This window comes from Neofelis nebulosa, chromosome 1 (genome assembly GCF_028018385.1).
Source record: "Neofelis nebulosa isolate mNeoNeb1 chromosome 1, mNeoNeb1.pri, whole genome shotgun sequence".
Classification (NCBI taxonomy): Eukaryota; Metazoa; Chordata; class Mammalia; order Carnivora; family Felidae; genus Neofelis; species Neofelis nebulosa.
In genome coordinates this window covers 230,792,330-230,819,499 of record NC_080782.1, presented here as the reverse complement: position 1 = coordinate 230,819,499, position 27,170 = coordinate 230,792,330, and the positions used below count along the sequence as shown (strand labels likewise).

General features: G+C 38.2%; 1 long non-coding RNA gene across 1 annotated transcript in view; it reads left to right on the top strand.

Moving 5' to 3' along the window:
- The window catches only part of LOC131487236 (uncharacterized), a 141,019-nt gene that overhangs the window by 28,860 nt on the left and 84,989 nt on the right, over positions 1-27,170 (top strand). The window contains exon 3 of the long non-coding RNA XR_009249674.1: positions 16,115-16,324. This is a non-coding gene — a long non-coding RNA (uncharacterized LOC131487236). The remainder of the gene's footprint in view (positions 1-16,114; positions 16,325-27,170) is intronic.

The following is a 27,170-nucleotide window of genomic DNA, read 5'->3' as shown; positions in this document are numbered from 1 at the left end:
GTAAGTGTCAGAAGATTGTCATTTCTGGCTACCTTACTCTTCACCCTTGCCTTCATGAGTCTCTAGGGATAAGATTCTCCTGGAAAGGAGTATAAACTGTGGTTATTATAATACTTCAGAGCATCTCCCTTGCAGTGTCTTTTTTACATACTCATTGAGTTTTGTATTACTTTAGGATCTGTTGCAAAAAGTGAGTGCTAATTAAACATGGGAGTATTTTTTAAATCACAAAATACCCAGGAATCTGGCTATTCATATTTGTTTCACATTCATTTCAATGCTAGATTGGTCAGACTTTCAAGCAAACAATCAGACTTATGTGTATCTCTCTATTCTGAAAACAGGGTTAATTCATTTATATATTGAGGGAATGTTTAAGTAACTATTATGTCAATACCTCCCATTTTTAGAACACACAAAGATGAGTAAAGATTCTCTCCTCCATAAGCATACAATCTATCAGTGAGTATAAGATATGTACACAACCCATAATGTGAAATGTCAAAGTTTACAAAGATGAAAATTAGAATCTATTCCTGAATGAGGAGAATTAGAGCAAACCTCACAGAGTAGGGTTTGAACTGGGTCTTGATGAACGGGTGGGGTTTCCAAGGGTGGATGAGAGAAGGTATGTATTCCAACAGCAAGAAATAGCATGCAAGATGGAAAAGCAGGGGTGTGTTTGGGACATGTTGAGTTATCCATATGGTATGAGTACAAATGATGATAAAGAACCCTCTGAATGGAGAGCGTTCTTGTGTGGCTCTGACAAATTCTTTTCTGTGCACATCCTAAGAAAAACAGTGATCTCAAATAAAATTAAAATTGAAATCCATGCCACATATTAACATGAAGTCCGAGTCACATACATAGATAAGTATTTAGCTCTAACAGTCTTTAATTATGTATGTTCACAACTGACTCATGTACCTATTTTTGTAGTTATTACTTTTCTCTTTTGTTCTATAAACAAAAACAGTTCTTATTATAAAAGCAATGCATTTCCTTATATCATTAAGCAAAAAGAATAAAACAAGTAACCAAAAACACTATCCTCAAAAGTCACGGTTCACATTTTATGTATATTTTTATCATCTACTGTGTAGATGTATGTACTTTTAATATATTGGAAACATTTTCTCTGCCCTTAAACTTTCTCTACATGTATTTTTTTACTATATGCTATTCCATTTTATAGAAGTCCGATGATTTATGTAACCAATTTCTTATTGCTAGACATCTGGGTTTTCTCTTAAAAAATAGAAAGTGTTGCAATGAACAATTTATAATTAAATCTTTGCAACACACATGAGAATTTCCTTAACGTAAATACCTAGAAGTGGAATCCCTGTTTCATGGAGTGTGTGTGTGTGTGTGTGTGTGTGTGTGTGTGTGTTTAAATTCTATTCCAGAAAAGTTGTACCTTTCTTGTCTCCCACCTACAGTAAAGCTATCTTACTTCTCAAAGAAAATGATACAATCTTTTAGGAAGATGGGAGAGTCAGAAACACAGTCTGATGTTGACATTTAGGCAGAGACATTAAATCACTAAGACCTGTGTGTAGGAAATCCTGCAGCTAATATATGTCTCATCCAGCGAACCCCTCCTTTATCCATGAATAAGCATCAATTGCTATTCTCTGCATCATGGATTCTTCTCCATTATCCCCTCAGCCTTGCAAGCACTTCTATCTACTCCTGATATAAACCATCTGAAAAGTTAAGGTTTGCTGCTGTTTTTCATTATGCTGAGACTGATCACAAAGGCATACCATGGCAGTCAACGAGTACTAACCAGGCGGTACGTAAGGGCAATTTCGTTACAAGTGCACACTTGCATTTCATGCCCCTTAATCTCTGCTCCTTCAAGCAGCACATGCCCCCAGTCTGGATTCTGACAATACTTTCTTGTCAGAAAAATGCTGCAGTGAGAGTCAGAGAAGCTGCCCTTGCCAGGAACCTTTTCCCTGGCACCTGAGGCAAAGGCCGTTTAAAAAGCCTCTGTGTACATTTACACTGGCGCTATTGGCACACGTGGCCTTACTCAAAAGAGCAATGTTAATGCAAGTTACGGTCCCATCTGGCTCAGTGGTTTTATGTCTTCATAGCCTCCAGATGTTTAATGAGGTTCCTCTTCTGCCCACCTTTTCTGGTAGTATTAAGGCCGAGTGTACAGTGGAGAATGCCCTGAGACCTGAAAAGCAGCTCTGAGACATCTGAAAGGCCCACTTGCTACACTGTGATTCTTTTCAAAGCATCTATTAGCCTGGAGTCATGATTATTGAGCAAGGATCATAAATTAAATTAAATTAAATGACATGTAGGAAATGTCTGACCTGTCAGAAATATAGCCAAATAGAAATTCCTGAACCAGAGTGATAAGAAAATCAGTTCTATGGCTGGAGGTTGACTAAACCCAACTTCAAGGTATTTCTCTGATATCCAGCTGCCTGATGTAGTATTTACAGGGAATCCTTATGCAACATTGACTCTAAATGGGTAATGTGCTAAGTATTGCGAACATTCTTTGAAACTGTGTTAGCTTAAAAATGCTTTGAGTGGGATACTTCTTTGTGGCAGACGTTGGCTGATGGAGACAGATAGAGCCATTAGTTATAAATGGTTACCTACACTGGGTAAAATGAATAAAACAATGGTCCCATCATACTTACGGGTTAGAGTTTTGCAAAATACTTCACAACTAATGCAAAGTTACCAACTAATCAAAATGGACAGTGTCCCGGTCAGAGTGGACGCCAACTGTGAAGAATCGGTACTTGTGTTGAATGCGCTGCTGGGGTATCAGCCCGGCTTGTAGATATAAGTGTGTAATACCTGAGTCAGGGAGACAGCATCACTCAGAGCAAATATGTCCATATTACCCAAGTGTGTGCTTCCATGGATATCCAAAAAAGGTATCAAACAATGCCTCTTATCCTTTTCTTGAAACAACATTCATTCATGTGAATGTACTTAAAGCTACTGAACTGTATTTTTAAACTGGTTAGAACTGTTGAATCAACAATGTGTTGTGTGCCTGAAACTAATGTAACATTGTATGTTAATTATACTTCAGTTAAAAAAAAACTGCCAAAAAAATGGTTACTATGGTAAAAACAACACAAAAAAGCAGTACTCTTTAGAGAACTGTCCAGTCTGGATTAAATCCCCCAAGCCCTATAATGATCTCATTTACAACACTTATCATCCTGTGTTTTAATTGATTGTTTTCAATCCATCTCTTGCATTAGCCTGTGATTTCTTTCTTATTGGTCTTTGGATCTCCAGGAGTTAGTGCCTGGCACATAGTATACACTCAATACATTTCGAGTGAATTAAAGACTCCAAGTAAGCAAAAACTTGAAATAAATTGCATATAGCTCAACACATTAAAACCTTCCTTAATACTATTGAGAATAAAGCTTAGGGTTAGTCAGCATTAGTGAATATACAGAAGCCACGTGTGTTGGGAATGAAATGGTTAAACAGGAGAGCCTAAGCCCACTGCAGCCACTGAGACTTTTTGATCATACATCATTGGAAGTACAGTAGCAGTCGATAACTTCTGTGCAGATAACATTTTTTTCAAGTGAATTCAATTTGAAAATTGTTCTATTCTAGGCAAAAAGCCAAGAAGACCCGCATAATTTTCACCATTACTTCAGCTGAAAAACTTCCCCAGGTAGGCACACTGAGTGTTTTGGCATTAAATTACTCCATTCATTAGCCAATTAGAAACAGGAAGTACAAGCTAGAAAAGTAGAAATAAAATTGATGAAGACACTGCTTTCACAGGAGCAATATGGAGAATTCCCTATATTGCTCGGAAGGAAGAAAATATTTCAAAGCAGATCAGGTCACACCATAGATGAAAACAAGAGACTCAGAGCCCCCAGAGAATCCAAAATGACTTAAATTGCCATTAGCCATGTTTGGCCAAGTGTATCACCAGTTTCTTAGAGAGAAGGATGGGGGTTAATATTAGAACTGTAAATAAGAATATGCATAAACACCCACAGGCATTTGCTTTTGTTAGTGTAGTAAATGTGTATAGTTAATCCATAGCATAAGTTCAATAAACTCTCACTTAATTCTACTGTGATCTCTATTAGATCCTGAGCTAAAATAATGCATGCAAAGATTGTTATATTGGTTTTAGTGGTTGCATCTGACTCTCTGGACCTTTTTCTCCGTCCCATCCTTAACTTTGCTTTGAAATATCCTTGAGAACATAGAGAAACACAACATTAGTCACTACGCAAACTGATCAATGATTTGAAAATACTTTGGAGATGTTATTCTGAGGGAAAATGTATTTGGGCTGCATTGAAAATGATCTTGGAATGGTTTACCCTGAGGCCTGTGGTATTTCCTGAGTTACTTTCCTGCAACGAGAAATACTTGCAGCAGGGATGAGGCAGGAGTTAGCTTTTGTTCCCTTCTACTACTGTGTGTCTTGTAACAGAGATTTTGGTCTCATGCTTTTATTTCTACATCCCAAAGGAGGCTGCAGTAATCAATAACACAGTGTGAGATACTGTGCAAGGACACTGGGAGGTTGTGCATTGCATGCTGTTCCTAGAGGTGGAAGCCAATTGGTCATTAATTAATTCAGTTTGTAATCCATTTGAAAAAGGCGGCCTGCCTTTGTAGCAACGTGGATGGAACTGGTGAGTGTGATGCTAAGTGAAATAAGCCATACAGAGAAAGACAGATACCATATGGTTTCACTCTTATGTGGATCCTGAGAAACGTAACAGAAACCCATGGGGGAGGGGAAGGAAAAAAAAAGAGGTTAGAGTGGGAGAGAGCCAAAGCATAAGAGACTCTTAAAAACTGAGAACAAACTGAGGGTTGATGGGGGGTGGAAGGGAGGGGAGGGTGGGTGATGGGTACTGAGGAGGGCACCTTTTGGGATGAGCACTGGGTGTTGTATGGAAACCAATTTGACAGTAAATTGCATATACTGAAGAAAAAAAAAACTCAAATACCAAAAAAAAAAAAAAAAAAAAAGAAAAAGGCAGCCTGAATTCCATCATATTTGTTGCTAAAGAGATACTGATGAACAGGAGCGATTTGGTTTCTGCCTTTATCACACTGATACCCCAGCCATAAGAAAGAATTACAGTTAAACATGAATAAAAATAAGTGTGGGAAATGCTTTCACAGGGAGAAAACGAAGTACTACGGAACACACAGCATGAAAATAATGTTTTGGGGCATCTCGGAGTGGGAAGTCAGGATCAGGGAGCCTTTTTGTAGAAAGTGACTTTCATAGTGATACTGAAGGCAATGACAACACGTGTTGGAGGTTTTGCAAGAAAAAGAGAAATCCAAAAGCTGCATAGTGTGATTTTTATGAATTTCTGGGATCAATTTCAACTCTTAATGTCAGAAAGCCACAAAGTCACACCCTCGTAGTTATTATTGTTAGACAAAATTCGGCGAAGAGTTCTGTATGTTAACCTGCCCCCAATTTGCAATCTGATAGATGGATTGTAGAAGCACACCAAACGAAGTGATGGGAATCAAAAGAAATCCACAAATCCAATTCACTGATTTAATAAATATTTAGTGAGGTCCTACTATGTGTCAGGGACACTTCTAGGCCTGAGCATGTAGCAGAAAACAAAACAAAATTCCTGCTGTGTATGCTTACATTCTAATGGGGAGAGAGAGGAAATAAGCAAATACAAATGTCAGGTGGTGCTAATGGCTATGGAGAAAGACAAAACAGTAGAGAAGAGTGAACAGGAAGAGAGTAATAGAGGCTGGAGTGATCACAAAAGGCTTTACTGATAAGTGGAATTTGAAGGCAGTTCTGAATTAAGCGGTGTTAGTCTTGTGGATGCCTGAAGGAAAGCCTTCCGAGCTGAGGGAATGATATATGCAAAGGCCCTGAGGCGAAATTGTGCTTGGTCTGTTTGATGAACAGCAAGGAGGACATTGTGAGTGTGGCAGAAAGGAGGAGACAGAGAATGGTGGGAGCTGGGTTCAGAGCATCCAGAGAAGAAGCCAAGGACAAGCTCACACAGGTTAAGTATGCCAGAGATGGTAGGATGTTAAGGGAGTAACTAGATTTCATTTAGTTTTATATACAAGAATCACTGTGGCTGCTGTGTGACCAATAGAGAGACAGTGAGCAGTGGCAGAAGCAGGGAGATTCTCTAGCACAGTCATCCATAGACATATTATAAGGGCCTGTTAATACGGGAGGTAAGGAAAGATGGTGGGATTCTTGCAAATGCCAATCCAGTCCTTCACCTGGTAATTATTATATAAGCAGCCCTTTGGGAGAGCACCGGAGGACTGACAAAAGACAGAAGTGCATCTTTCATCATTCCTGCCTTAGGATTTGTAGAGAGATAAGAAATGAGTTGAAGGAAAGAAAAGAGTTAAGGATGACACCAGTTTTAGGAGTAGCCATTCAGGAGATGGGGAATTATTGTGTCAGACAATGTGAACATTTTAAATGCTCTCGATACACATTGCCAAGCACTCTCAAGACAGGTTATGTCTTGGTTGGTTCTGAGACCATCCTATCTGGAAACATCTGGACTAGTATAAGTTGGGGCCATCACATTAAGGAGTGATGGTGATGTTTGGGCTTTTCATTTCAACTAGGGTTGTGTTTCCCCTGCGTAAGGAGGTGGGAGACACATTTCAGAATTGTCCATCATGAATAGTGGATATTCTGCTTACATTAACTGAAATATTAAAAAATGGAGGATGGAACAAATATATATATATATATATATATATATATATATATATATATTATTGAGATTTCATATTGTTTCCCATCCAGGTGATTCTAATTAACCTCTGCATTCTACTCCATGTTTTATTACCCCTTCTCCCCTGTCTTCGGAGCCTCTGTTCTAGTGTTGCTGGGTGGACTGGGGAGACCTTTGCCCAGCCCAGCTGAGGGTTGTCACCAGAGGCGCTTGGTCTCATCACAAGAATTCAAGGACAGACCAGACACTGCCATTAAGCGGCACAAGTGGGAAAGTTTCTTAAAGTGAGAGTATACTCTTGAGATGTGAGAGTGAGTGAGCTCAAGGGAGGGTTGTGCCTAGGGTTTGGGTCTCTATCTTTTATCGACACTTGTTAACTAGGCAGTGGAATATTTATTACTTGGGGCCGGGATTTCTTGGGAGCAGGGTTTTATGCATTTTCTCCCTAATTTGGAAAGAGTTTCCAGCCTTCCTTGTCTGGCGCCTGTCTGGTTTGATGTGGCTTCTGATGGCTTTGTTTTTGCAGTGCTGCTAGGACAGGTTTCTAACTTTCCCAAAAGCTAGCCATGACACCCCCCTTGCTGGCCTCTGGGCATCCTGTTAAAACCTAATTAACTGCCTACTCTAACATTAAGATTTTAGACCAAGAATCCCTCTTTTTAAAAAGAGCATGTCAGATGGCCAAGTTCTGTTATTTGATGAGGTGGTAGGTAGAAGGGAGAGAAGAGGCACCAAGGACATGAATAACATGGAAAAGAGATAAAGAGTTGGCATATCTCCAGACTTAGCTGGGAATGGCCTAGTCTAAGAAGATAGAAGACAGAACCTTCAGAACTAAACTAGACCCATCTTAGTTTTTTCCTTCAAATTTTTATTTGAATTCTGGTTAGTTAACATATAGTGTAATATTGGTTTCAGGAGTAGAATTAGTGATTCATCACTTACATCCAACACCCAGTGCTCAACATGACAACTGCCCTCCTTAATACCTATCACCCATTTAGCCCATCCCTTGCCCACTTCCCCTCCATCAACCTTCAGTTTATTTTCTATATTTAAGAGTCTCTTATGTTTTGCTTCCATCGTTTTTTGTTTTTTTTTTTACTTCTCCTATGTTCATCTGTTTTGTTTCTTAGATCCCCCGCTATGAGTGAAATAATATGGTATTTGTCTTTCCCTGACTGGTTAAATTTTGTTTAGCATAATATACTCTATCCAATGACGTTTGCTTTTGCCTCCTTTTGATGATTTCCCAGAAATGTTACATTGCATTGTCATTAAACAGATTCATTACTCTCACTGCTATAGCCTTATTTGGGTGGTGCTTTTCTGCAAAATTTTGCAGTTTTCCCCACTTTAAGTATCTCCCTAATCTCATTTGAAGTGAGGAATTCCTCTGCCTTTTCCTCCTCCTCCTCTTCAGATGAGATGCAGATGTAGACTTTTTATAAAATCTTGCAGTTTTGGCCACTTGCATACCTCATTTGTACTTCTTGATTTCTTTTTTAACTTTCACTGTAATCATCTCTTTCTTCTTACCTCCTTTCTTTTCAACCTTTCTCTGACTGGGGCCATTGTATATGTTCGCATGGATGTTGACTACAGTACAGTATTAAAAGCTGCTGTCATATATTGTATTTAATGGAACTGGCAATAAGGCAGCAGTGGAAGGGGTCTATAACTGTAGGCAGCCTGACGTAGAACGAAGCAAAGCATTCCTAAGTTTGCTTTTGTATGGAAGAGCAAAGGATTATCCATAGTGCTCTGAAGTGACAAAATATACACTAGTGCCAGTTGTGGGCACCTTCCAACATTCTGAAAAATCACTGTTTTCTGCCAAAAATTATGGCCTGAGACTGAACATCCAAGCATGGGTGACTATCACCCACAATCCCGCAGCAAGAGAGAGAGAGAAACAATTGGCTCAGTTGTGATCATGTGACTTTCAGTGTCATGTACTACTCGTATTGCAAGACATCACTTGGTTATCAGGTTAAAATTTATTAGGAATGTTTGCTCATCTTGCAGAACACTCGTAAAACAAGTCACCCGCAATCCAAGGTGTTACTGTTTGTGTGTGTGTGTGTGTGTGTGTGTGTGTGTGTGTATACACACATGTATATATATCATCTTATTTATTCATTCATCAGTCAATGGACATGAGACACATATGACAGTGTATAGCACAAATGGAACAGTAATACTCAACAGTAAGCACTGAAAGATGAATTCAGTCTTGTACCCAAGAGTGTGATCCCATCCTCCTTCATATTCTGGTTTTAACTTCGGTTAGACCCAACAATTAAGTCCCATAGGTTATCACTAGAGTCTATATTATTCTCGGTACACCACAACCTGTTCTATAGTTCAGCATTCATCTTCTGGATATCTCATTTGTCTCAAACTAGACCACTAAACTGTTGAATGAATCTAATCATTGTGTGAAAACTTCAGCTACGGATGGGGCTGGAGCTTCTGAGATCAGAGTCTTCCATACTCACAGGGAAACTTGGAAAAGATTTCAAGGAGAAAATACTTCTAGAATCCCAGTTCAGTAATTAATACTCTATCAGAATCCCAAGACTAGGGGCACCTGGGTGGCTCAGTCGGTTAAGCATCTGACTTCGCCTCAGGTCATGATCTCACAGCTTGTCAGTTTGAGCCCCGCATCAGGCTCTGTGCTGACAGCTGGGAGCCTGGAGCCAGCTTCGGATTCTGTGTCTCCCTCTCTCTCTGACCTTCCCCCGTTCATGCTCTGCCTTCCTCTCTGTCCAAAAATAAATAAACGTTTAAAAAATTTTTAAAAAAAAGAATACTGAGACTAAACTAATCATTTCTTCATCACTCTAATAGCCTTTGATAATTGTTTTGTTTATTCACTTATTCGTGATTGTCTGTCATCCCCACTAGAAAATAATCCAGAGGAAGCCAGGGACTATGTGCTTCCTATTCACCATCAACTCCTCAGTGCCTAGTACATAATAAGCACTCAATAAATTGTTGCTATCAATCAAATGCATTGTTCACCCATGAAAAGAGGTTGTAGGGCAAAATTGAAGACAACCTTGTGGCCGTACGGAAGACTGCAATGGTAACTTTTGACTATAGCATTTCCCACTTAAGATTTATACCATACTTACTTCCAAAAGGACTTGAGTTCTACTAGATATTGAGATACACTGTGACTCTCATAACATCTTTATTTCTAGAATGTAAGCCAGCATACGAAGATGAACATTTTAAATATTATTTTATGAATATTTAATGGAGAAATGCTCTGCACTTTTTTCAGGGAATGTGTATAACTGGTATATGTTATTTTGCATGCCACCTTCCAGCCCATGCCCTTCAGAAGTAAAGATGTTTATTTAAGTTGCAATGGCTTCATCTTTTCATCACAAAATCCAGGTGACATGTTCATTAGAGTTTTGAAGGCTCTGTGGCAAAAATGCTATGTTCATGAATTTTCATTTCACTGTACTTCTATGATGTATGTGTAGAACTGGTCGCAGACAACACCCTATTATTTAAATCTGAGGTTTCCTAATAGGCAGTGGGAAATATCAGACTAACATGTTGATTATAATGATGTTTGGCCTCTCATGATCAATATTCAACACTCATTGGATATTCTGAGTGCAGTATTAATATTTCAGAATAAACTACACTGTGAGGAAGTGTGGAATCTTCTTATGAAATCTGTTGACCTTTACTTCAGATAACATTAAATTATTTTTAATGAATGAAAAACAAAAATGGGATGATTAAATTTCTATTCATTGTGATGCCTCTGAGTGGTCATTACCAAGCAGAACTTCTGATAGAAGGTTATTTTTTTTAATCTTTATTTATTTATTTTGAGAGAGAGAGAGAGAGAGAGAGAGCACAAGTGCAAGTGGGAGAGGGGCAGAGAGAGAAGGAGAGAGTCCAAAGCAGGCTCTGTGATGGTAGCGCAGAGCCTGATGTGGAGCTCAAACTCACAAACTGAGAGATTGTGACCTGAGCCAAAGTCAGACGCTTAACCACGTGAGTCACCCAGGTACTCTGGAAATAGCTATTATTTACAGTATTCATAATTGGCTTTCTTAGGACACTTGGTATTTCGTGGTCCCCTTAGGGAGGAGACAGTTGGCAACAATCCTAGCTATCAGTCTTTGTTTATAGCATACCTCCTAGCCATACTGCTGTCCAGAGCCCTGCCTTTTTACCACATGACTGGCTCTCAATCCCAGTCCACCAGCACCTGAAGAGCCACTGCACCCCATTACTCTCCTGAAGTGAGCTCTGGTCCCCACTGTCTCCACCACACCTCTTTGGAGCTGAGTTGCATTACCTGGAAGCTCTTAGAGTAGGATCTACACACTCTGCCAACTCATTTCCATGCCTCTCCTTCTTCCATTTATTTTGTTTCAGGACACTTAATGAAAAGAGTAATGCTGTGTAATGTTATTTCTGCCTTGTTTTTAAGCCTGGTTTTAAGTGGCAGCATATCTCCGCCTGGGATGTGCTGTAATTAAGCCATTCTACTGATAACTCTTTAGACTGTTCCCAAAGTTTTACTGTTGTAGTGACCTCATCTTTTCGGTATAAAATCCTTGCTGTGTATCTATCTTGTTGTAACGAACTTTTGGGGGCACATATCTATTTTTCAAAGCTTAAATTTTTTCTCTACAAGATCATTTTTTAAAAAGAGTAATTGCTGGATATATGAACTTTCCCAAATTATTTAATGGTTTCTGGGCTAGTTACTTAGAAATGTGAGCTATCTCTCACCACGCCCTTCCCAGTATTGACTGCTCCCTTGTAGTAATCTTTGTCAACCTAGTCAGTGAGAAATCCTTTTTCAGTAATGCAAATTGAGCAATGATTTACATTTCACAAATGATAAGTTACATACAGTTAAAGTGGTTTGGAATCTTTTTAACCTATATGCTATAACCAAGGGGTCACTTCTGAGCCGCTGACCTTTATGTGGTCTTCATGTCCCATTAAGTACTCTGATACTTAAAGCCTCAGGTCACTTTCAGTCTTAATTGTATTTTATTATTCTCCATTGTTGCAGAGTGTTTCAGACAATTTAGCTGGAAGGGTCTCTCCTCACCTTTTCTTCATTGCTTCATTTCCAGTTTTAACAATGACAGGTTTCCTGAGAGATTATATTAATTTTATGATCATCACAAGGATTATTTTTACTCAACTGAATATAGGAATGAAATTTTAGGCTTAGAGGAAGGAGAAAGAGTTTTTGTCACTGAGAAGTACTTGGGCAGAAACTAAAGGTCAAAGATTCTCAGGTTTTGGCAACAACTGTTTTCATTCCACATCATGCCGGAAAATAAATAGAAGGCAATAAAATATCACATTTCTTTAACATTTGCTAAGGGCATTTCTGCCGCCCTATTTTAAATTAGACAGCAGATCAGTCACCCAATGCCTATTCCTTCAACACTGGACTTGTTCAGGGAGAGCAATGTGTCTTCAGTGGCCAGCCTCTCTGTTTTTCCCTTCAGTGCCCTTACTTCTGAGAAGGATGCTTAGCATCTTTATGTCCTCCCCCCTCCATTAGAATTGACCATTGGTCAAGTTTGGAATATTTGTTTCTTGTTAAAATGTTGCCTCCACCAGAGTTCTTTGTATTTTCAAAATAAGAACACTTCTCAGATACCAAAGAGTAAACACACCCTTCAGTAAATAGTCATAGCCAACCTGATTTCTGAGCACCATCAAATGTGTTAGCCAAAGGAATGAATGATGTGTCTGTAATTCTTAAAGTTTTTATCTTTCCTGTAGGAGGGTTTTCTGTGACTCCACTTTGAGAGTATGTACCAAGCACTGTGCCCATCATATTAAACCCTCACAACAACCTTCATTTAACAGAGGAGAAATCTTAAGCTCAGAGACACTAAGTAGGGTTAGCTATCAGGCAGTGGTGGAGATTTCAATCCCTGTCTGACTAACTCCAAAGGCCATGTTTTTAACCATTATACCCTTGGATGCTTTTGTCTGAATGATAGACTTTGAGTCTGAGCCTTGCACATCCCACATGCTTCCCTGCCTGTGACCTTGCAGTATAAGAGTATATTTCCTCTCCCCTTGATTCTGGGCTGATCCTGTGACTATTTGATAAATAAAATGTGGCAAAAATGATTCTGCTTAACTTCCATAGATTAAGAGGTCTCCAGCTTCTGCTTTGGCTTCTTGGAACTTCTGGAACCCAGATGCCATAATGTAAGAAGGCCTACATGGAGGAGAACAAAATCCCCCTGGGAAACTACCCAGTGCCCAGGGCCAGCTATAAAATGAAAACATGGACCCCAACCAGAGGCAAAGTCAATCTGTGTTCCCTCAGACCCAATACCTATAAGGGAGGAAATTTTCCTCAACCCTGTTAGGGTCCTTGGCTGTGTTTCAAAGTGAAACTGGCAAAGATGGATTAATGAAGCTATTTTGGTCCTGTGAACAGTCCTACAGCTCCAGAAGAAAACACACCCAGTCGACCCACAGAACCATGTGAAATAACATAGTTGGTGCTTTAAAGTTACCAAGTTTTGAGGTGATTTATTACAAGGCACTTGATAAATAAGTAAAAGATAGGATTTCTACCCACAAAAAACTTAACAGTATAATTGGCAAACAAAGAATACACAAAGTACTATTAGCCAATAACAATGTACAATCAAGTAAAAAGGAGAAAATAGGAAAAGTTATGTGTGAAGACAGTTCAAAAACAGAGGGTGCCTGGGGAAAAGTGGTCAGGATATTCAAGGAAACTTCCCAAAAGAGAACAGTGAGACAGACCCTGAAGTATGTGGAGTAGCTGGACAGTAAACTACAGGTGACCCTATCCGACTGTCTACCACACTCACCAGGATGCAGCATGCCCACACATTCAAACACATGAAACCCATTTCCTAGACTAAGAGCCCGAACCGTTCAGCTTCCAATACCTTCTACTTGCCTCTGCCCTTCTCTCCATTGCTCAAAACAGCCTTCATTTCTGCCTCTGGCTTTCAGTCTGCTGCACAATTCAATTTCTGTTGCCTTCTGATCTTGTTCTAGTGTGCTGGTCACAGGTTTTTGTTTTCTCCACAGCTCTGAGATGGCAAAGCCTCTGGGATCCTTCTCTGCTGGGGTTATCCTATCTCCTCCCCATCCTCCTGTGATTGCACATATTTGAAGCTCATTAGTGTGTAAAATCAGGGTTTACACAAAGCACCATTTCCCTCACTTACTTGTTCATGGAACCCTCTTTTCCTAGGTCCTATTTTCGTTCCTCAGATGACCATTCAGGAAATGCTGCTTTAGACTAAATTTCTACAAGTTGTTTTGAAGCATCTGTATTTTTAGCAAGCTCCCAAGATGATTCAGATGTGCACCAAAGTTTGTGAAACACTGTTTTAGAAATAAGTGGAACTGAAGTTATAATAATTCTCCCATAATTTCTGATCAGTCTCACTCAGTCAATCTTCAGGACTCAAACACGAAGCCCCTCAAAACTCCATAATCTTCCACAATTACAACTAAATTTCTTTGCTACTTGACAGTTACTGTGGTGTAAGTCTGAGACATATAATCTTTGCCTAACATTTTATTTTATTGGATCTTTATTTTTTCTACCTCTGCATGGCACTAGGATTCAGGAAGCCTGAATTCTTTTAAGGCTTTTCAACTGGGTAGTTTGACTCTTTCTGTAATATGCAATTCAACATTCAAAGTAGACAGCCTGGCATAGAAGATTTGGAAATTAGACCGACCTGAGTTTTAAATCTCGGTTGTAGCATCTACTGACTGTATGATATTGAGCAAATCATTTAAGATTTCTAGGCTTCCAATTCCCTAGCTGAAAATCAGAATAATAATATCTACTTTATAGGTTAGTTTTGAAAATTAAAAGAGATTTCAATACATAGCTAGTAAAAACTGTGGTGCCTCAATAAATGTGTTTGCTCTCTCTTCTCTTTTTTACATGCCTCAGTCCCATGAAGGGCAAAGGTGGCTAATAATATTGTTTTACCTATGTGCTAGAGGGTGGTAGACATAAAATAAAATTACGTAGGTTGAAAAATGCTTTGAAAAATGTAAAGGTGTTTATAATGCAGATAACAGTATTTTCTATGGAGGAGATGTAAAGCTTTTTGAGGGAGAATTGTTTCCATTTTATTTAATATTTTGGTTTCGATTTAAAACAAAAGAAAAACATTTAAATGGTGCACGTGTCTGTGTATTCATTAAGTATTTATTAGTGATGGCACTAAATTAAAAGTTCCTGACTTAACAAATGCTCACATTGCTATTCTGCTTTTGTGTATGTTTTCCATTTTTCTTTCTTGATATGAATTTTCAAGAAACCTGTAAATACCCTACCCCTTCCCACTACACACACACAAAAGTATTTTTTATAGCCTCACTGCCTGTTTTAGTGGGGGTTAAAGTTTAAATGTATATCTCTTCTCATTTCTGAATTTGTGCAGGGTTAAGACAGTAAATAATGAAGAAAAATGGAAAATTAGACTTTTGGTTATGGCCAATTTGTTAAATAAAAATGACCCCATGTGTTTTTATTTGAATTTACATCATACCAGCAAGGGCTTAGCATTCATAAAGTCCTTTTATAATTTTTGGATCCTGTTAGGTGAGTACAGAATCTCACAAATGCAAAATAATGATATTTTGAAAATTGAAAACCAAGGACTAAAAATTTCATTACCTCAATATATCACCTAATGTCAAAAAACATAATACAAGTTCTCCATCCGAGTAAGATTGTATTGACTGCGTGTACAATTTGGTCTATTAGTATGCTCCATTATTTTGAATTTGTTAAATCCTTGAATAAAAATCTCTGTGTTAGCAGTTCCTGGCTAAATTATAAAAAGTAATAACGGCTGCATTATCACCTCCCAGGGAGAAGAAGGTTTGTCACAATGAGTAATGAGTAATGTTCTTCCTACTGAGGTGCTATCAAGCACACTTTACACATCCCCTGCACCGGGCACTGATTTGATTTTCTTTGCACAGAATATACATATAGATGTATATGTATACTATATATATATAGTATCTATATACATCTATATATATACATATATAGATGTATACGTATACTATACATATATAGATGTATATATGTATACATCTATATGTATATTCTGTGCAAAGAAAATATATGTAGATATGTATACATCTATATGTATATATAGCTTCTGCTGAGACAAAGAACATGGTCAATGACTCCATTTACTAAGCTGAGTTTGGGGTCTGCGTGCCCTGCCAATCTATTAACAGTTAAACCTGTGGAGACATGCCTTACTCCAAGAATAGAGGCTGTGGTATTTTACACATGCAGTCTAATAGATATTATTATTCCTGTTTTACAGGTAGGAGGTCAGAGACATGTCAGAAGGGAAGGTACAGACCTGCAAATATTTCTAGATCTCTTACCTCCAAGGTGGGAAGAATGACCAGGAGAACCCTTGCTCCAGGCCTGTTACCTAAAGTGGATCCAGGGAAACAAAGGTCCTGTTGCCCACAGCCTGACGTCCGAGCTGCTTCATAGAACATCATCTTTGGGCACCCTCCCAGTCTGGGTGAGTAATCTGGGTGATGCCACAAGGAGCTAAATCAAGAGTGTCCTGAAATGGGGAGGCAAACATCATTTGCATTTCACCTAGGAAACTCTGCCAGGGTTCTCTCTGTGTGACTACCCTCGAGGCCTCTTGGAAGAAAGAAACTCAAGGAATTTAAGACTGACGCTCAGGCCCAGGGACTGGGACACCAAGGTTAAGAATCTCTAAGAATCTCTCTCTCTCTCTCTCTTTAAAATTGTGGTAAGAACACTTAACTTGAGATCTACACTCTTAATGAAATTCTAAGTGTACAATACTGTATTGTTAGCTATAAGCACAATGTTGTACAGCAGATCTCTAGAACTTATTCAACCTGTATAATTGAAACTTTATACCCATTAGAAAGCAACTCCCCCTTTCCCCTTCCCCTAGCCCCTGACAACCACTATTCTACTCTGTTTCTATGAGTTTGAGTATCTCAGATACCTCATAAAAATGGAATCATGCACTATTTGTTCCTATAAGCCTGGCTAATTTCACTTAGCATTATGCCTTCAAGATCCATAAACACTGCCACAAATGACAGGATTCTCTTTTTAAAAAAAAATTTTAATGTTTGCTTATTTTTGAGAGAGACAGAGACAGAGACAGAGTGTGAGTGGGGAGGAGCAGAGAGGGAGACACAGTATCTGAAGCAGGCCCCAGGCTCTGAGCTGTCAGCACAGAGCCCAAAGCAGGGCTCTAACTGGTGAACTGTGAGATGGTAACCTGACCCGAAGTCAGACACTTAACTGACTGAGCCACCCAGGTGCCCCTAACTTTTCTTCTAAGATTTTTAAAGGTTCAACTATTATGTTTAAATATTTAATCCACTTCAAGTTGATTTTGTAAGATAAGGGTAGAGTTTCTTTTTCTTTTCTTTCTCTTTCTTTCTTTCTTTCTTTCTTTCTTTCTTTCTTTCTTTCTTTCTTTCTTTCTTTCTTTCTTTCTTTCTTCTTTCTTCTTTCGGTAGATAGATGTTTCCCAGCACCATTTGCTGAAGAGACTGTTATTTTCCCATTGTGTATTCTTGGCACCCTTGTCAAAGATCAGTTGACCATGTATGTGTGGTTTTATTTCTAAGTTCGCTGTTCTTTTCCATCAGTCTGTATGTCTGTTTTTATGCCACTACCATGGTGATTTAATTACTGCATCTTTGTAGTGTATTTTGAAATCAGGAAGTGTGATGTCTCCAGCTTTGTTCTTCTTGCTCAAAATTGCTTTGGCTATTTGGAGTGATTTATAATTCCCCATGAATTATTTTATTTATTTCTGTTAAAAAAAAATGGCATTAGGGGCGCCTGGGTGGCGCAGTCGGTTAAGCGTCCGACTTCAGCCAGGTCACGATCTCGCGGTCCGTGAGTTCGAGCCCCGCGTCAGGCTCTGGGCTGATGGCTCGGAGCCTGGAGCCTGTTTCCGATTCTGTGTCTCCCTCTCTCTCTGCCCCTCCCCCGCTCATGCTCTGTCTCTCTCTGTCCCAAAAATAAAATTAAAAAAAAAAAAAAAATGGCATTGGGATTTTGATAGGATTGCACTGAATCTGTAGATCACTTTGGGTAGTATGAGCATTTTCACAATATTAATTCTTCCATTTCACGAACATGAAATATTTTTCCATTTAGTTTTATCTTTGTAAGTGTCTTTCATTAATGTTAATGTTATGTAGTTTTTAGTGTAAAAGTCTCTTACATTCTTGGCTCACTGTTTTCCTAAGAATTTTATTCTTTTTGAAGCTATTGCGAATGGGATTGTTTTCTTAATTTCCTTTTCATATAGTTATTGTTAGTGTGTAGAAACCAAAATGATTTTTGTGGGATTTTGTATACTTCACTGGATTATTAGTTCTAAGTCTTTTTTTGTTGTTGTTGTTGTTGTTAAGTTTTTAGGCTCTTCCACCTATATGATCATGTTATTTATAAATTTTTTAATGTTTATTTTTGAGAGAGAGAGAGAGAAAAAGAGAGAGAGAGAGAGGGTGCTAGCTGGGGAGGGGCCGAGAGAGAGGGATACACAGAATCTGAAGCAGGTTCCAAGCTCTGAGCTGTCAGCACAGAGCCTGACACAGGGCTCAAATTCATGAACCATGAGATCATGACTTGAGCCAAAGTCAGACATTTAACTGACTGAACCACCCAGGTGCCCTACGATCATGTTATTTATAAACGAAGATCATTTCAGTTCCTCTAGTCCAATTTTGATGCTTTCTTCTTCTTTGTCTTGAACAAGTTCTCTGACTAAGGCTTGTAGTTCTATGTTAAATGTAAGTGGAAAGAATTGGCATCCTTGCCTCGTTCCTGATCTTAGAGGAAAACCTTTCAGCTTTTCACCACGATTGTGGTATAAGCTGTGGGCTTTTCATATATGACTTTTATTATGTTGAGGTACATTATTATGTTGAGGTACAAACTATGAGGTACATAGTTTGTTGAGGGCTTTTATCATAGAAGTTTATTAAATTTTGTCAAATGCTTTTCCTGCATATATTGAAATGATTTTTTTACCCTTCATTCTGTTAATGTAGTATATTGCATTAATTGATTTGTGTATGTGGACCCATCGTTACATAGAAAGGTAAATTCCATTTGGTCATGCCTCAGGATGCTTTTAATGTGCTGCTGAATTTGGTTTGCTAGTATGTTACTGAGAACGTTTGTATTGATGTATATTAGGGATATTGTTTTGTAGTTTTCTCTTATAGTTTCTTTGGCTTTGGTATCAAGATAATTCTGGCTTAATAGCATTAATTTGGACGTCTTCCTTTTCAGTTTTTTGAAAGAATTTATGTTAATCCTTTAAAAAAATTTTTTTTAAGGTTTATCTATTTTTGAGAGACAGAGACAGAGCACGAGCAGGGAAGGGACAGAGAGAGGGAGACACAGAATCCAAAGCAGGCTCCAGGCTCTGAGCTGTTAACACAGAGCCAGAGGTGGGGCTCAAACCCAGGAACAGTGAGATCATGACCTGAGCTAAAGTAGGATGCTTAACCTACCGAGCCACGCAGGCAACCATGTGTTAATTCTTTTTTAAACACCTGGTTTGGGGCTTTTCTTTTGGGGGAAATTTTTCATTATTGATTCAATCTCCTTAATAATCACTGGTCTATTCAGATTTTCTTTCTTCATGATTCAGTCTTGATAGGTTTATATATTTACAGGAATTTATCCATTTCTCCTAGGTTATCCAAATTTAGCATATAATTGTTTATAATTGTCTTTTATGGTCCTTTATATTTTTGTGGCATCAATTGTAATGTCTCTTCTTTCATTTCTTTTTTTTTAAATATAATTTATTGTCAAAATGGCTAACACACAGTGTAGAAAGTGTGCTCTTGGTTTTGGGGGTAGATTCCCATGATTCATCGCTTACATACAATACCCAGTGCTCATCCCAACAAGTGCCCTCCTCAATGCCCATCACCCATTTTCCCCTCTTCCCCACCCCCATCCACCCTCAGTTTGCTCTCTGTATTCAAGAGTTTCTTATGGTTTTCCTCCCTCCCTCTCTTTTTGTAACTATTTTTTCCCCTTCCCTTTCCCCATGGTCTTCTGTTAAGTTTCTCAAGATCCACATATGAGTGAAAATATATGATATCTGTCCTTCTCTGACTGACTTATTTCACTCAGCATAATACCTTCCAGTTCCATCCATGCTGCTGCAAATGGCAGGATTTCATTCTTTCTCATTGCCAAGTAGTATACCATTGTATGTATAAACCACATCTTCTTTATCCATTCATCAGCTGATGGACATTTAGGCTCTTTCCATAATTTGGTTATTGTTGAAAGCACTGCTGTAAACATTGAGGTACATGTGCCCCTATGAATCAGCACTACTCAGCACTCCTGTATCTTTTAGATAAATTTCTAGTAGTGCTATTGCTGGGTCATAGAGTAAGAGGTGCAAGAGGGTGCAATAGTGCAAGAGGGTTTCCATTTCTCCACATCTTTGCCAGCATCTGTTGTTTCCTGAGTTGTTAATTTTAGCCACTCTGACCAGTGTGAGGTGGTATCTCGGTGTGGTTTTGATTTGTATTTCCCAGATGATGAGTGATGTTGAGCATCTTTCCATGTGTCTGTTGACCATCTGGATGTCTTCTTTGGAAAAGTGTCTATTCGTGTCTTCTGCCCAATTTGTTTTTCGAGTGTTGAGTTTGGTAAGTTCTTTATAGATTTTGGCTACTAACCCTCTATCCGATATGTCATTTGCAAATATCTTTTCCCATTCCGTCAGTTACCTTTTAGCTTTGTTGATTGTTTCCTTTGCAGTGCAGAAGGTTTTTATCTTGATGAGGTCCCAATAGTTCATTTTTGCTTTTATTTCCATTGCCTTCGGAGATATGTCGAGCAAGAAATTGCTGCAGCTGAGGTCAAAGACGTTTTGATGATTTCCTCTCTCAAATTTAGTTTTTTCATCCATTTTGAGTTTATTTTTGTGTATGTGTAAGCAAGTGGTTTAGTTTCATTCTTTTGCATGTTGCTGTCCAGTTCTCCTAGCACTATTGGCTAAAGAGACTGTCTTTTTCCATTGGATGCTCTTTCCTGCTTTGTCAAAGATTAGTTGGCCATACATTTGTGGGTCCAATTCTGGGTTCTGTCTTCTCTCATTTCTAAATGTATTTATTCAAGTCTTCTTTTTCTTTTTCTTAGTTGAGATAAAGGTTTATCTTTTCCAATAACCAGCTTACTTTCATTTATTTTTTTTATTCTGTATTTCATTTACTTATTCCTCAATCTTTATAATTTTCTTCCTTCTACAAATGTTGGGCTTAGTTGTTTCTTCTTCTTCTTCTTTTTTTAATACAGCAGTTTTCACTTTAAACTGCCTTCTTAGTATTCCTTTTGCTTCATCCCATGAGTTTTGGTATGTTGTGTTTTCAACTTCATTTGTTTTGTGGTATTTTCTAATTTCCTTTCTGATTTCTTTGACCTATTGGTTGCTCAAGAGTGTGTTGTTTAGGGGCGCCTGGGTGGCGCAGTCGGTTAAGCGTCCGACTTCAGCCAGGTCACGATCTCGCGGTCCGTGAGTTCGAGCCCCGCGTCAGGCTCTGGGCTGATGGCTCGGAGCCTGGAGCCTGTTTCCGATTCTGTGTGTCTCCCTCTCTCTCTGCCCCTCCCCCGTTCATGCTCTGTCTCTCTCTGTCCCAAAAATAAATAAAAAATGTTGAAAAAAAAATTAAAAAAAAAAAAAAAAAAAAAAAGAGTGTGTTGTTTAATTTCCACATTTTCTTTTCTTATTAATTTCTAGTTGCATTCCATTGTAGCTAAAAAATAATACTTGGTATTATTTTAATCTTCTAATATTTGATGAGACTTGTTTTGTGGACTAATATGTGATCTATTTTGAAGAATGCTCCATGTGCTCTTGAGATGAATGTGTATTTTTTGCTGCTGTTGGATGGAATGTTCTTTTTTTTTTTTTTAATTTTTTTTTCAACATTTTTTATTTATTTTTGGGACAGAGAGAGACAGAGCACGAACGGGGGAGGGGCAGAGAGAGAGGGAGACACAGAATCGGAAACAGGCTCCAGGCTCCGAGCCATCAGCCCAGAGCCTGACGCGGGGCTCGAACTCACAGACCGCAAGATCGTGACCTGGCTGAAGTCGGACGCTTAACCGACTGCGCCACCCAGGCGCCCCTGGAATGTTCTGTATATGTCTACTAGGCCCCTTTGGTCTATAATGTTGCTCAGCTCCACTGTTTCTTTTTGATTCTGTTTGGATGTTTTATCCATGTTTGAAAGTGGGGCACTGAACTCTCCTATTATGAAATTGCTGCCTTTTCCTCTTGAGATCTGTCAATATTTGCTTTATATATTTGGATGCTCTGATGTTGGATGCATATATATTTATAATTGTTAGCATTTGCATGGGAATATCTTTTTTCATCCCTTTACTTTCAGCCTATGTGTGTCCTTAAACCTAAAGTGAGTCTTTTATAGACAGCATATATTGAGTTCTATATTTTATATTGATTTATCTACTCTGTGTCTTTTGATTAGGGCATTTAATCCATTTATATTTAAAGTAATTATTTATAAATAAGGACTTGCTATTGCCATTTTGTTAATTGCTGTCTACTTTTTTATTTATTTGGTCCCTTTTTACTCATTTGGTGTCTTCTTTTGTGATTTGTTAATTATCCTATAATAATATACTTTGATTCTGTTTTTCTTTTTTGTGTCTTCTATAGGTATTCTCTTCATTGTTACTATAGACTTTTGTAATTATTATAGTTATAACTGTCTATTTTAACTTGATAATACATTAACTTAAATCACATACAAAAACTCTACAGCTTTACCTATTTAAAATTTTGTTAATTGATACAACAATTTGCTTCTTTTTATATCATGTATCCATTAACAAATAGTTACATTTATAGTTATTGTTAGCATTTTTGTCCTTTAACTTTTATAGCATTATTAAAAGTGATTTCTACACCATCATTACAGTGTTACAAATCATGTATCTGTCTATATATTTACATTTACCAGTGAGTTTCATACTTTCATATGCTTTCATGTTGCCATCTAGCTTTGTTTCACTTGGATTTGAAGGATTTTTTTAGTGTTTCTTATAAAGCGGGTCTAAGAATGATGAACTCCCTCAGCTTTTTGGGGAGGGAGAGTAGTCTGGAAAGTATCTTTCCTTTGCTTTTGAATGACAGTTTTGCTAGGTATAGTATTCTTGATTGACAGTTTTTTCCATTTATCACTTTTAACATGTAATCTTATTTCCTTCTGCCCTGTAAGGTTTTTGCTGATAAATAAGCTGATAGTATTATGGGGTCTTCTTGTATGTAACAAATTACTTTTTTGTTACTTCTTTCAAAATTCTTTTGTCTTCAACTTTTGACAATTGGATTATAGCTTGCTCCTATTCAGGATCCTTTGGTTTTCATTAACCTGAATGCCTATTTCCCTACCCAGATTTGGAAGCTTTCAGCTATTAATACTTTAATTATGCTTTCTGTCCCCAACTTGTTGTCTTTCTTTTTTAAAAAAAAAATTTTTTTAATGTTTATTTTTGAGAGAGAGACAGAGCATGAGCAGTAGAGGGGCAGAGAGAGAGGGAGACACAGAATCCAAACCAGGCTCCATGCTCTGAGCTGTCAGCACAGAGCCCAACATGGGGCTCGAACTCGTCAACCACAAGATCATGACCTGAACAGAAGTCAGATGCTTAACTAACTGAACCACCAGGACCACCCCCCAACTTCTTCTTTTTCGATGATTCTCATAATGCATATGTTAATTTACTTGATGGCATGCCATATCTCCTTTATGCTTTCTTCATTCTTTTTTATTTATTTATTTATTTATTATTTTTTTTTTTTTTAATTTTTTTTTTTTTCAACGTTTATTTATTTTTGGGACAGAGAGAGACAGAGCATGAACGGGGGAGGGACAGAGAGAGGGAGACACAGAATCGGAAACAGGCTCCAGGCTCTGAGCCATCAGCCCAGAGCCTGACGCGGGGCTCGAACTCACGGACCGTGAGATCGTGACCTGGCTGAAGCCGGACGCTTAACCGACTGCGCCACCCAGGCGCCCCTCTTCATTCTTTTTTATTCTCTCTCTCTTTTTTGCTCCTCTGACTGAATAATTTCAAATGACCTAAGTTCAAGTTTATTAATTCTTTTGCTTCATCATATCTGCTGTTGAAACCATCTAGTGAATTTTCAGTCTAGTTATTATGTTCTTCAATTCCAGAATTTCTCTTTGGTTCTTTTTTATACTTTCTCTTTGCTGAGATTCTCATTTTGCTCATGTGTCATTTTCCTGATTTCAATTGATTGTCTGTGTCTTTTGTAACTAACTCAGCTTCTTTAAGATAATTATTTTGAATTATTTGTCAGGTTATTCATAAATGTTCATTTCTTTAAAGTTGGTTATTGGAGATTTATTGTGTTCCATTGTGTCATATTTCCATGATTCTTCTCATTCTTTTTAGCTCTGAATTAGTGCCTGTGCATTTGAAGAAACTTCCACCTCTCCCAATATCTATGAGAGTGGCTTTGACTGCAAAAGACCTCAACAGCCAGTCTTGGCTGTTGTCTTGTTCTGAGAGCCTTTTCTAGTATTGTGTCTTCTCTGGACTTATGCATGTAGATTCCTAACTAGAGTGGATTTACTGGTTTCTTCTTTTTCAGGATTCTATAACCTCTTCCTCTTTCTAATGTCTGGCCATTGTACCATGTGCTGGAACATTGGAAGTGTGCACCTTTCCTTTCCCTTCTTTCCTATGGAGAAGACTTGAGTTCTGCACTTCCTCTCAATCTCACTAAGCTGTACTGGATGCAGCAGATCATCCACCTCTTGTTCTTTGCTGTAAGCTGCACCCACCAAACTCTAAAAGTTCCATCAGTGCTGGAGGTATGATGAGACAAAAACTCACCCTTTTGGCAACATACTGAAAATCAGGGACACTGAAAGCATGCTCCATTCTTTCATTCCCCCTGAGGAGAAGTAATGTGCCTAGAAATGTGCCTTTTCACTGAGTTGAGCTTGACTGGGGGAGGGACCAATGCAGGTTAAATGACATTGTTCTTACATATTTTAATGAAGTCGTTTTTCTGTTTGGGGCCTATCTGGAGTACTGTGACTTTTTAAATGGATGCTGGGCTTTTCATAAAGATATTTTGGTTTGCATAGCATTGTTAAATCAATGGTTCTGTGTGTTACATCAATAAATCAAGGTCTGAGGTTTAGAATTCTACCATCTGCTGACATAATTCTTAAGGTCAAGACTTTCAATCAAATAGAAGACACATAATGATCTCCAACTTTTGGGGAGCATCTTATGTAGGCAGGGATTTTAAACTCTAGGTAAGAGTGGAGGGGTACTTCACTTCAACACCTCTGTCTAAGCTCTGAGAGGTCATGTTCCAAGTTGAAAAGGAAAGAAAAAGAAAGAAAGAAAGAAAGAAAGAAAGAAAGAAAGAAAGAAAGAAAGAAAGAAAAAAAAGAGGAAAGTGTAAATGCCAGGCCTTGTTTTATAAAGTGAAGCAAAAGAAATGTAAAAACCAATGTGGATGGAGAACTTTCCCATATCACTTTGCAATAAACATTTTTAAGTCTTAGACAATAAAAATAGGTATGACTCAACCTGTGAGTGGTGGAGGAGGCACTTGCCATTTAAGGGAAGAAGAGCAAGGCAAGATATTTGGCACCAGCAGAGAAGATTTAATGACCATTGTGGGAAGCCTCAGCAAATGGAGGCCTTGGACATGCTGTCATGTAATGCCAAGATAGTCAGATATCACTGGGCCATGAATGCATGATCATTCTTCCCAGATTTTCTGTCTTGAACTACATTTTGTAACCACCTTATTAGGTGCCCTGATCACAATTGCTCTTCTCCTCCTTCCGTCACTGATGTGACCTAAAATCTAAGCCCTCTGTAGATGCCTGCATGTAAGCCTCTTGGGAAATGCAGAGCCAGAATTATATTCAGCAAGAGAGCTGTCCAAAATTGTAGTTTGTCACCTACAGGACTCTGACTAATAAACTCATGCACCACTTCAGGCAAACTTCTGTCATACATCCATGGTCATAGCTACATGGTCAGCCAAAGCACTACTCCAAACATGTCCACATTAGTCACCAAAAGCTGTCACATGAGAAAACAACAATTGGTGGCTTTACAAGTCTTTACTGAAAAACTTGTCAATAATGATCTTTATTCTCTAAACACTAGAGCACAAATAAAACCTATCATATATAACTCGGCCTTTAATCATGTTATATCTAGTAGATAAACAACATAATATCTGACTTTGGAGTCAGATAGAACTGGATTTGAATTTTATTTGTACCATTTGGTGTGTGACCTTGGATAAGTTTCTCAAACTTTGCATCCCTAGTCAATAACTACACAATAAGGTAGGGTGCACATTTAGTGAAATACTATATAGTAAGAACCTAGCTGAATGTTTGACATATGATAGGAACTCAAGCAATATTGATGATGATGATGATGATGATGATGATGATAATGATAATGATGATCTGTTACTTTCTCCCATCTTGACTGTAAACACCTAGAGGGAAACATTATTTTTTATGACCATCACAGTATCAGGAACAGCATTACTGTTCAACTTGTAACTGAACACGTTACTCCTGAAATATTGCTCCTGAAATATTATCTCTCATTAAAAGTAATCAGGACTTCTGGAGAAATGGATGATTTCAAGTTTGGGGCAGGAAATATGCAAGATAATCCTGGAACATATTTTCATAATATACAACAAAGAATCCAAGAACAACTACTAGAGTTGTGCCTAAAAGACTCAAGCAAATTCAAAGAGGTTCATATTAGTCAAAGATGTGACAATTTGAGCTTTCAAATGGATTATAACTGTAATAGAAACTCATCAGATATGTTTAAATATATTACAAGTTATGTTTAAATAAATAATAATCCATGAGTAGCTTAAAAATCTACTTATTCTATTTGTAATATTTAAGGGAACAAATTCTTCAATTTTGGTAAATAAGAGACAGGAATTAAGCATTTCTCCTACACTTCCAATATAAACTGTTTCTTTTTTTTTTAAGTTTATTTATTTTTGAGACAGAGAGAGACAGAGCATGAATGGGGGAGGGGCAGAGAGAGAAGGAGACACAGAATCGGAAGCAGGCTCCAGGCTCTGAGCCATCAGCCCAGAGCCCAACTCGGGGCTTGAACTCATGGACCGCGAGATCGTGACCTGAGCTGAAGTCAGACGCTTAACCGACTGAGCCACCCAGGCACCCCTAATATAAACTGTTTCATTGGGTGACAAAATGGTAAGGCATGGGAGTGGGCCAAGTTTCTCTTCGTAG